General features: G+C 34.3%; 1 protein-coding gene across 2 annotated transcripts in view; it reads right to left on the bottom strand.

The window, feature by feature from the left end:
* The window catches only part of LOC126823929 (protein-tyrosine sulfotransferase 1), a 28,199-nt gene that overhangs the window by 9,703 nt on the left and 6,494 nt on the right, over positions 1-12,002 (bottom strand). The window contains exon 1 of one of the 2 annotated variants that reach the window (XM_050553004.2): positions 10,561-10,754. The exons of the other annotated variant lie outside the window; for it this stretch is intronic. The gene's annotated coding sequence lies outside the window, so the exon portion shown is untranslated. Of the gene's footprint in view, positions 1-10,560; positions 10,755-12,002 lie in introns of those variants that run through there. 2 annotated transcript variants of the gene reach the window in all.

The raw sequence follows: 12,002 nt of genomic DNA, 5'->3' as shown, positions 1-12,002 counted from the left end.
AGCACGTATATTCTTATTACATCTTGATACTAGACATTACATAACACCTTATCTTTTCATTACCGAATTGGTACAGTATCAAAACATGAGATATAATTACTAATTTACTATCAAATTATAACATCCCCTCATTATTCATATATCAACAAATTATATATAATTAGTACCAGGTATGTCGAACACATACTTCGAAATCCTATCAAAAATTTCACCATTACTAAACTAAAACCTTAGTTATTATAATATTATAATGGTTACCCGGTATTTATATATTTTTAAAGATAACAATTTTTTTTTAACAAGTATATCAAGTAAATAATAGGCAACATTGAAATGGACTCTTCCATTAAAGCAAACATATGCTCAAAGCCATTAAAAACGCAATGCCTAATTCGTGAAATATTTCCGGTAAACGTTTTCTTGGCCTTTCCTGTCTTACGGCACATGGTGAAACTTGTGATGGGTCTCTTTTTTGTGGATTCTGGGTTTGAACCCAATATCAGTTATCGGTAATCAACTTTGTTCTTGCAAACGCAAGACTTGTCTTTTTTCACGATTTTAAGCAGTCCCATGTCACACGTTTTGCACGTGCATTCCCTGCACTCTGGTCCTTTAAATACAGATCAAAATTTCAACATTCATCACTATGGAAAAATGACACGCCTTACACAAGAAAACAGGAACAAAGCTATTGGCATGCTGGATCAGGGAGCTTCACAGGTAGCCATCGCCAGACACTTAAATGTCCACCAATCGACCATTGCTCACCTCAGACAACGCTTGCAAGCCACTGGAAGAGTTGCCAATCGACCCCGACCTGGAGCGCCACCTGTAACAACTGTTGCTCAAGATCGCCACATCCGACTACAGCATCTGCGCAACAGGTTCCAGTCAGCTACTACTATTGCCAGGGGAACTGTTGGAACATGGCAACGTCAGATCAGCCCTCAAACAGTCCGAAGGCGTCTGGCTACTCTTGGGTTGCGCTGTCGTAGACCTTACCAAGGTCAAATCCTTTTGCATCGTCATCGACTTGCCAGATAGCAATGGGCTGCAAATCAGGGGCATCTGCACAACACACCATGGCGAAATGTCATCTTCTCGGATGAATCCCGATTTAACCTCAGTTTTCCTGATGGACGTCACCGTATCTACCAACATTGAAATGAACCCGATCGAACGCCTGTTGCAGAGTTGGCACAGGCACTCCAAAATCATTGGCAAACAATCCCACAGCGTGTAGTGAGATATGTGTGCCAGTCCATGCCAAGGCGACTTCAGGAATGTGTAAGAGCTCAGGGTGGACATACCCGATATTGACTTCATATGACCCCTGCTTTATTTCATGGTTATGTGAGGTTTCGGTTTTGTGCATTTGTAGTGAATTCTTTCATGAAATAATTATCCACAGATTATTGTTATCACGATTTTGTCAATTGTTATGTACATTTGTTAAAAGTTGTTGCAGTAAATAAACTTTGAATTTGGTATTGTGTTTTAATGGCTTTGAGTGTATGATTATGAACTGTTTAGGTTTTTTGACCAGGTTGTACAAAGATAGGCTGCCAGGATACAAAACATACATTACACACGCAGAAGCTAAGTTACGTCGGAGCAGTCCACAAAGGTTGTCGGGTGTCTTTTTTGTAGTTAATCAAGTATTTTATTCACCGATAAAGGGGTAACAACCCAAAAAGTAATTATCAGAAATAATAAAAATTTGACTGGCCCCTAATTTTTCATAGTGCTAACATTTATTACATACAAAACATGTAACAATAATCAGATGGTAACTAGCTAAAATCTACATTATATCAAGGCTTCTTTGTCTCATGACATAAATCACTGTGTAAAGTTAATTAATTGATAACTTTAGCATCTAGAATCTGGTTGTTGGTTACCTAAAGGTCAATTTAAATGTAAAAGACGGTAGAACTCTCCCTTGACATAACTCTGACAAACCAACCCCTCAGTTCTTTATCATCTTCACTAGACATTGACAATTCAAAGATCCAGTAATCTATGGTATATAATATTTCCCGTTTAAAATTAAAGGAGCTAAATCCCTATTCTTTGGCACCTACAAATGTACACAAACGAGTCGCAATGCATATAGTAATGTACTATGAATATATATACATGTATATATATAGACTGATTTACATTGTTGATTTAAATTGACCAATAAGTCTTGTTTGCAATGTTGAAGACTAGGGATCATATTGAGTTAAAGACTTGCCTCCTTTAAGGTTCTCTTGCCCGGCTCCCATATGGCTGACAAATTTCTTTATTTGAACAAATCTGAATAAGCACCAACTAGTGTAACCCTACTGTATATCAATGAAATAAACTTGTATTTTTAAGAGGATTAGAACTCATAAACTCTTGATTAAAGTTAAAGACATACCTCTAAAAAAATTATTGTTTAAATTTCCCATTTTAAGCATTTATATATTTACTAATCCGGATTACAGTCACTTGATATTAAAATAATCTTTTTCGAGTTTTCTGTTCTAACTCTAACACTGATAAATATTTTTATACTTGCCTAAAAATTTGGGCTACATCCTGTTGATGCACAAAGACTTATTGTGAGTAGAGTTCAAGATCTATAATAATAACAATGCTTGTCAAATTTATATATGTAAATGACAGCTTACACAATATTGAACAAGAACCTGACTTCTTTGAAATGTTAAACAATCAGAATTACTATACTTGTCAGTTATCCTACAATCAATATGTCAAACATATCATTACTGTGCTTCAAGGGACAACAGATTATATATACTCAGTGTATAATGACAAAATATTAATTGTCATTTAATACATTAAACAAACAAGAAACCCAAGGATCTAAACCATAAATTTAATAAATATTTTCTAAAATCTACATTTTATGGTTCAAATTATGGTAGCCAACCAAAGCATGGAAATAGACTGCTGCAGCAGCTATGTCTTCACAGCAGCTTAACCGAAAAGAAAAATTCTGACCTCTAGCGTGTTTACTTCGTTTTTGCAAAAGAGGGATAACTATTAAATGGACGGTCATGTAATGATGAAGATTTATAGAATTCGTCCTCTCATTACCCTAATGCTTCACACCAGATTTGAAGGTTTGCTCCCAAATTTTAAAATGATCTGCTAAAACTAAAGCCTCCATCGTATTCACAAGTTTTTCAGAAGGTGTGTCCTCTTATGACCACAATGCGTCAGTTAGAAGTTGTCATTTATGTACACAACTTACACTAACCCCATACACTTTAAGGTGTCTGAGGATCAGATAACAGGTCAGACTGGGGTTCTTAAACATTCTGGAAACAAACCACCGGCGTGGCACTAGAGGTCACCAGCAAACAGTGTTACTAAGCTTCCATTCCCTTTAATATCACCAGGTTTCAACAAAAATGATTTCTTGATAATAGCTTGGCAGCATATCGTATTCTGAATAATATTTATGAATGCCACAATAAATACATTTAGGTATACTTGCTTGATATTTTCCATATTCAATTCACATATTGACTGTAATTCCATGTCAAGCTGATGCCCATCGCCTTAATCCCAAAATAAATAGATGACGCTCAGTAATCACATGCACATTTATCTTTTTTTTAAGCACTGGGATATCAAATTGTTTACCACTGTGCTTAACTTAAGCAGAAAACCTGTTCCCCTATCTCATTCAGATATCCTGAATAAAAATATTGTTTATAAAAAAAACAAAACAATAGCCTATCTACAATACTTGATACAATTTGGTATAGGACTGTTCTATACGCACACAAAGTTGACAACATAAACCAAACCTGTGGACAAGACAAACAAACATTGCAAGAAACAAACAACAAATATCAAATCAAGTGAATGGGTCCGTGCTGTTAGAGATGTGCAGTCCTGTGTCTGTATTTCTACAGGGATATGATGATGTCATATTCTTTGCTAATGTAGCCAACACCAAATTACATTCATTCTATTCTTAACTAATTTTAAATGAAATAAATTAGTACATTTTTTTTCTGAGAAAAATTCATTTTTACTCAAGGTGCCCCTAGATTATGTTAAATTATTTGATAATGGAATGCACAAATGTTGTGTCAGCCTTTTATGTTAATTAGTCACCATGTAGAAGCAGATGGCAATTTCAAAAAGTGTGAAGCTTTTTAAGTCTCACCTCTTCGCTTGTAAATTCCTCTGTCAATATTTATTTGTCAGACACACAACTATTTATTCTAATCATTACGATGTTCAGGCTATGTTAAAAATAATTTTAAGAGGAAGTTAAACCCCCATCATATTCATAATGGCGTTCCTTTAATGAAATCTATGTAAATTCCCACAATACATTTACATGCAGTCTTCTTCTGTAAAGTCATAAAACACAACAAAATGATTATGTTTAGTATAATTCCAATGCAATGTACAAGGTTTTTTTTTACATTTAAATCAAATTAATAACCTTATTCTGTAGGATGATTTAATTGTTCGGATATTAAACAACTACCCTTATAAATATGGTACAAGAAACCAGATTGTATTAGCTGGTACAGAAAAATGGCCGATAATCAACTTTGATATTAATTTTCATATGTTGGAATCCGAGTTCTGAGCATCTAAAATTACTTCATTGTATATTTAAAGATGATTGCCACAATAGTATATACTGGATAGTTATTTCCAATAAATTTTACTCGAGAATATTGGATTCTTGGAAAAACTCCCATGGGGCTCCCACAGGACAACAATGTAAGGGTGTCAGCCAGTTGCTTTCAGTGACACAAGGAGCTTTTCTTTTGCATTGATCTTGTAGGTAACATTTATGAGAACATTGAGAGACTTAAAACATCCAGTAGAAAGGTGACAAACAAGGCTTCTGAATAGAGGATCTTGCATCATGGGTAGCTTTCTAGAGATTAAATGTTTTGAGATGGATTTTAAATAAATGTTAAAAAAGAAAAAGATAGGTTGCCAGGCGACGAAACATACGCCCACAGCAGCTAAATCGTCCGGGCAGTCAACAAGAGTTGTCGCATATTCTTACTTTTTTCGTAATGAAACATTTATAATACACTAAAATCTGATTAAGAGCAACAACTCATGAAGTAATTATCAGAAAACCATTAGAATTTGTTTGGTTTTTATTAAGTTCTGCCAAATGCTAACGTTTTGTATACAAAACTTTTAATATCATGGATTTAGCCGTTCAAGTCATAAAAATTAATTGAAAATCAATATACTTGTTCATCTCAAGATCTTAAACTCTGTGTATCAATCTGAAGTCAATCGGATGATAACTTTAGTCTTTAGAGCGGAAATTGTTGAAAATCAAGGGCCATAACACTGGCAGTAATTATCGGAAATCGCGAATAAAAAATGTAAATCAGTTTATATTATACACTCATATTACATTAATATGTGCCTTTTGACACACTTTTGTTCATTTTTTTTTTAGGATTAAAGATAGGTTACCGGTCAACGAAACATACGCCCACAGCAGCTAAATCGTCCGAGCGGTAAACAAGTGTTTTCGCATATCTACCCTTTTGAGGCAATAGGGCTTTTACAAGACAATTTCATACAGATCAGATTATAAGTTTCATCGTTTGATGGTTTACAAAGGTCTACAAAATGAAAACAAGGGTCTTAATTCTGTAAGTATTTAACAGAAATTATTGAAATTCAATAGACTTCTTCGTTTCATTAATTTAAATTATGCATATAAATTCCATACAGATCGGATGAAAGCATTTGTTGTTCGAGCATTCACAAGGTTCAACAAAGTAAAACAAGGGCCATAATTCTAGAAGTAATTAACAGAAATTGCTGAAATTTAATAGGCTTCTTTGTTTCACTAATTTGAATGATGCATATAAGTTTCATACAGATCGGATGATAACTTTTGTCGTTTGAGCGTTCACAAGGTCAAACAAAGTGAAACAAGAGACATAACTCTAGACATGCTGGCTAATATTAAAGCTTGTATTTTGTCCAACCATGGGCTCATGGATTCAAATTTATTTTTACACCCTGCCTTTAATGTTTGATATACTTTGATATAATAACAATACTGTATATGTAATGATACTGTCTGTTTAGCCTAATGACTTCTCCATTTCTATTTCAATTTCAATAAATTCTGGTTCATATAACATATTAATCGGTCTATAAAACAGGATCTAAGGTTGTGGAATGGTATCTTCAACCGAATGTTTAGGTTTTGTAAAACTCCCTATCTTAACTGACCAACCGACCAACCAGGCATTTCAAATTAAAATCTGAATACCTCTATACTGACAAGGGTACACATTCCAAAGAGGCAAATGCATACTACCGATATTTTATTTTTCATAAAACTTTACATGTATTTTGTCTCACTAAAAATTCCAAATAGGGTGCTTTATGTGCGTAGGGAGGGGTAATTGTTTTTTGGCAAACTTTACATTGCTTGCTAACATTGACGACACTGTGTTAAATTTATACACTAAGATGAAAGTTAACAAATGTCATTCTGTATCTGACTACAAATGAACTGAATATTTCCTCCCATCATAAAAAATTTTTTATTTCAATAATATATACTCTTCAAAAAAAGTAGGGGATATTCAGAAACAATACAAAACTTAGAGGTAACCAGTGTATGTTAATAACAGGCCAATTGCCTACACATGAACATAAACAGTTCATGGGTGGCTTATCTGACGGCCCCATTTCACTCGCAAAGAGATACACTGTCAAAAGTGAAAATGGACGTTTTTGATTTTTTGTCGTTTAAAATGAGTAATTGCTCCACCAAACCTCAGACATTCAGGAATTCGTTGTGGCATGCTCCTAATCAACTGTCCAATCACGATTTGGGGCAATCTGACCCACACCTCTTGCAGTGCCATGGCTAATTCTTGCAGTGTTGTCGGTTGACGTTGATGAACACATCTCCCGATCATGTGCGGTGGGCATGGGCATTATCATCTTGAAAGATGAAATGTCGACCTGCACGTTGAGCTAAGGGCAGAACTATCGGTGCCAGGATGTGGTCATGGTAGTACAGACCAGTGACCCTTCCTTGAAGAATATGCAAGTCCATTCTGCCAGTCATGGTGATTCCTCCCCACACCATAACAGACTCACGCCCAAATCTGTCATGATGTCTGACGTTAACGTTCACATGACGCTCATTTACACGCCTCCAAACGCGAGCATGCCTATCGGTGAAATCTGGACTCATCTGAGAACATTACAAGCTCCCATCTACGATTACCCCCAATTTCTACGCTGCCTACACCATTGACGCCTGTTTGCCATGTGCTGTTGAGTTAATGGAGGCACAACATGCAGTCGTCGCGCTTGCAAATGGACTGCATGTAGTCGATTTCTAATCGTTTGGTGTGTAACTTGAATTCCTGTAACTTGGCACAAGTTTACAGAAACCTGATTGGCCGTTTGTCCTCGATTTCGCAGGACCTGTGTACGAATATATCGATCCTGAGCTTGTGTAGTAGCTCTAGGACGACCTGAATGAGGTCTATCATCAACATTGTGTGTTTGTTGGTACCGGTTCCAAAGTCTGCTGATGAGCAGACTGTGACACATTAAGCATGTTAGCTACTGCTTGCTGTGTAGAACCCATTTGAAGCATGCCAATAGCACATAGACGTTCATCATGTTGAAGACATCTCATTGCAAATTAAACATAACACACTAAAGCAAAGATACGCTAAACAGTAAATCTTATGCAAGAACCGATAGGAAAGCAATCATGGATAGGATTAACCAGCACGCTGCAGTTTTCATCAACCCTTCCTTGAAGTGTCAAATTTGACAATGACCCCCTCCCACGTGTATGGCGCTATTGCATGTCACACATACAGCTCAGTGGTTCTTTTGGGGCGATAAGTTCTTCATCTGTGAACATACTCTCAAAGCATGTCAAGTGTCCATGACTATCATATCACAACCTGCATAGGTATTTGCATTTTTAATATCCCCTACTTTTTTTAAAGAGTATAATATTATACAACCATGACTCAATCAATTTGTGCATATAGAAATTATATCAAGTTCCAAGAGAAAAATATTTATCTGCCTCATACATTGTTGAACTTGAAACATCACTTTCAGTGAAATACTGATAGTTTACACTATACAAGTCTTAATTAAATGTTTATAAACTGACAATCAATGAGAACAATTAATCCAATAAAATCAACAGCAGTTCCCACATTTATATTATAGCTGTACCATAGATAGTTTTTATTTATGTTCATTTCCATCAATGGCATGACGTCCTTTTAACATTATGACGATTGAACCCAAAACATTAAATTTAATTGGCTTTGTGGAACAAATAAAACTACTGTTAAGTTAAAATAAATCATGTAAATTCTATAAATTCATAAAATTAACCAGCGGTTGCCATGAAAGATATGCCCACATTTTGCAAGAGACGGTTTGAGAATAAGCTAAAAAAAAACAACCCAAAACCCCCTGATTTTTTCTGAAAATCAGGGGTCCTAATCCAGAAAGTTATGGTCTGAAATGGACGAATATTGAAAAGAAGTGAGATCTTTGGGATATAAACATATATTTTAAGTTTCATCAAAATCAGAGAAGAATTGTGACCTCTAGAGGGTCCACAACCTTCGTATTACATACTTTTACACAATTTGCATACCGCTGTCGCTCCCTCTCAAGGGCTTCAGGGATATTCAGTTTTTTTTCTGTCATTTCTTTCCGTATGGGTCCTGTCAGCTCTAGGGGTTACAGGAATGAAATCCCCCCAAATAGGACAGGTTGCCAGGCAACGAAACATTTGTTGCAAAGCTTTAGGCTTCTTCGTCTCATGACTTAAAACACTGTGTATAAATTTAAAGTCAATCGGAAATTAACTTTAGCGCCTAGAGCGACCACAAGATTTTTAAAAAGTTATCAAGGGCCATAACTCTGGCAGTAATTATCAGAAATCGTTGAAAATCTTCGTCTCATGATTATTTACACTATGCATAAATTTAATCAGAAATTAACTTCAGTCTAGAGCATCCACAAGCAATTGTGGATGCTGGACCAACCTCTGGAGGCGACGGCAATATAAGACCACATTTCAATATGGGCGTATAAAAATCTATTGCGTCCACGAAAATGAAACAAGGACTATAACTTTAGACGTGAATTACTATAAGCTTAGGCTTTTGGCGGGTAAATTTCACATATCAGACAATAACTTTTATAGTCTGTAGAGTGTTCACAAGAATGTGGATAGCTGTTAGTCAATAGGATTCTTCATTTTACTAATTTAGATAATGCATATAAATTTAATGCAGACTAGATGGTAACTTTAGTTTGTTAGAGCATTCACATCGTTCTATAACACAACAGAGATTTTTAAGTCCACTTGACACCAGGTCATTTTGGGACTAAATTCTACAAAGTAAAACAAGGACCATAATTCTAGAAGTAATTAAATGAAACAGACACTAGAACAAAATATTCATATATAGTCTGTACATTGTCATATAAACTGACACAAAGATTACAAAACGTCTGCAATATCATGCACCACAAACTTTCTTGCTGTCAACTATCAAATTGTTACATATACAAACACTCCAAGCATACCTTTGGTTTGTGCCCAATGCTTGTCACTACTTATGGCTAATTGAATAATTTTAAAACAAAAAGCTTTCAATTTCATAATGCAACAAAAAAATAAAATCATATTAGAGACGTTTCGCAACTTTACATTTACACTTACATTTATGTAGTTAATTGTCACCAGTTTTTGTGACATAAACCATGAAGCGCACGTCATAAAAGTGTGTCAAATGGATAGCAGTCTCCATAACTGTAAGTTCACAACACTTAGCTAAACCTTGTTTAATTTCTATAATCCAGTCCATAATTTCTCTCTGAAATGTGATTTTCATGAACTCAGACAATCTATCCTGTGATGAAAGCCTATTGAGATCGTGGACAAGGATTAAGTGTAAGCGAAACCTCTCTATTACTATTTGGTGCCTAGTGGTCTAAAGGAATGTGTTGTCACCCACAATGTCATGAGTTTGATTCAAAACTGTATGGATAAGGAAAAATATACCTAAACTTCTGAGTTTTCTGTGTATAACCCATACAGAACTCATTTGAGTTCCTCTTGAAATAACCTACCTTCTCTCTTTGCATTCCTTTTAATTAGTAGCAATTATAGTAACACATTTTTAAAATTTCACCAAGTTTCAAGAATAGACCCTAAATCACTCCACAGCACTATCAGAAGTAATTCAAATGTGAGGTCTAGAAAGACACTATAATCCATCCATTTCAACATACGTGTATATAGAAATCAATCGACCATTTTGTCTATATCACAGATTGAAAGACAAGCTTATAAATACAGCTATTTCAAACACAATAGCAAATTATATTCAATTGTGTGCAACATGTCATTTCTAAACCATTTAGTGATTTGCAAATATCTATTGGGATTACAGATCAAACAGCCATGATTACATAATAACAAATTTTCCCTTTTGCAAATCTACAACATTTCCAGCATGGCAGTTAAACACTTACCTACTCAGATCTGCCAGTACTGATACAGCTCTCCTGCAGAGAACATGATAAAATTGTCAACACTTGTTTAGGACAGAACAATTAAAATGGAGACAGGTTAGCTTAATTATACATGTACAAGCTCTAGGAGACTTTAGTTGTTGTGCCTCTACAAGAGCGGGTTCTGGAAAAATTTCCGCGCTGTTTCACATACTAAATACTAACCAGTATTGCAAACATGAATATGTTTAACCATTTGACTTCACAGGAATCAGAAAAGACAACAATATGCGCACACAAAAAAATAAGTCATTGCCTTGTGACCCATTGCTGTTGTTTGTTTACTAACACGCTGGATTAATGTCCCTCAACACGTTTTGTAGATTTTGGGATTTTTCGAAAAAGCTACTGGTCAACAATCTCTTACACTCGTCACTCATTGAAGATAAAATGGAAGAAAAAAAAAAGTTTGTCTTTTGGTACAAAACTACATTCTGCGTCAGTCTGATATTCTATTGTGTCAGCTTACAAATCTTAAACAATATTCTATGCAATCAAGTCAAAAAAGTATCTATACAGGTTCTCTTCAAATTTATAAAATAGAGAAATTTCATAAACAATGGTGGATATAAATATAATAAAGAAACAGAGTAGTTTTGTGATATATATGTTGTTGAATTTTTATGTTCAATTATAGAGAACTATAATTATAAACTGTCTTTTATTGGGCTCCACATGTTAACACTAACATTTTTCATCGAGTCCACAAGTTTATAGATATGTCAAACAGATTTTAATCTCGATCAAATAGTATTTTATCGTCTATTCTATGTATAATTTTGGAGTGTCTCTCTAATGTTGCTTATTATTAAAAAATTCTTACTATGCTTGTATATTAACTAAGTACTACATATACTGTACATTTCATCCATTTTATTATATTTATATACTATGTATGTGTTTGCCATTTGAACTATGTATATACATCCATTTGCATTAATAATATATATTTATATATATTATTTAAGGTGAGGGGTTTTATATGGGTTAACCCTGTTTCCCAATCCCATTCAGACAACCTGAATAAAAATCTTGTTTACAAAAAAAAAAAAGAACTATAATTTATACATTATCGAATTTTCATATTCAATTATAGAGAAATTTGATTTAAACCAAAAAAAACCATTATAATAATGTATGAATAAATTTTGAAAATTTCTTGTTATTTTTATGTATTTTTGAACTATTTGATTTGGAATGTAAGAATTAGTATGATTTGAAAGATCAGAATGCAAATAAAATTAATTCTATATAAAAAAATTTATCAAAGAAATAGCATACCTTGTAGAATTGTTCTTTAGATTTGATGACTATTAACATGTATTACTCTCTTAATCATTTCAAACATTTTAAGACTACCATATGAGTTAAGATTTTAAAGCCCCAACATTCCAGAATAAAGG

This window comes from Patella vulgata, chromosome 6 (genome assembly GCF_932274485.2).
Source record: "Patella vulgata chromosome 6, xgPatVulg1.2, whole genome shotgun sequence".
NCBI classification, from domain to species: Eukaryota; Metazoa; Mollusca; class Gastropoda; family Patellidae; genus Patella; species Patella vulgata.
The sequence above is the reverse complement of the archived record's forward strand: the minus strand, read 5'-3'. Positions and strand labels throughout refer to the sequence as shown.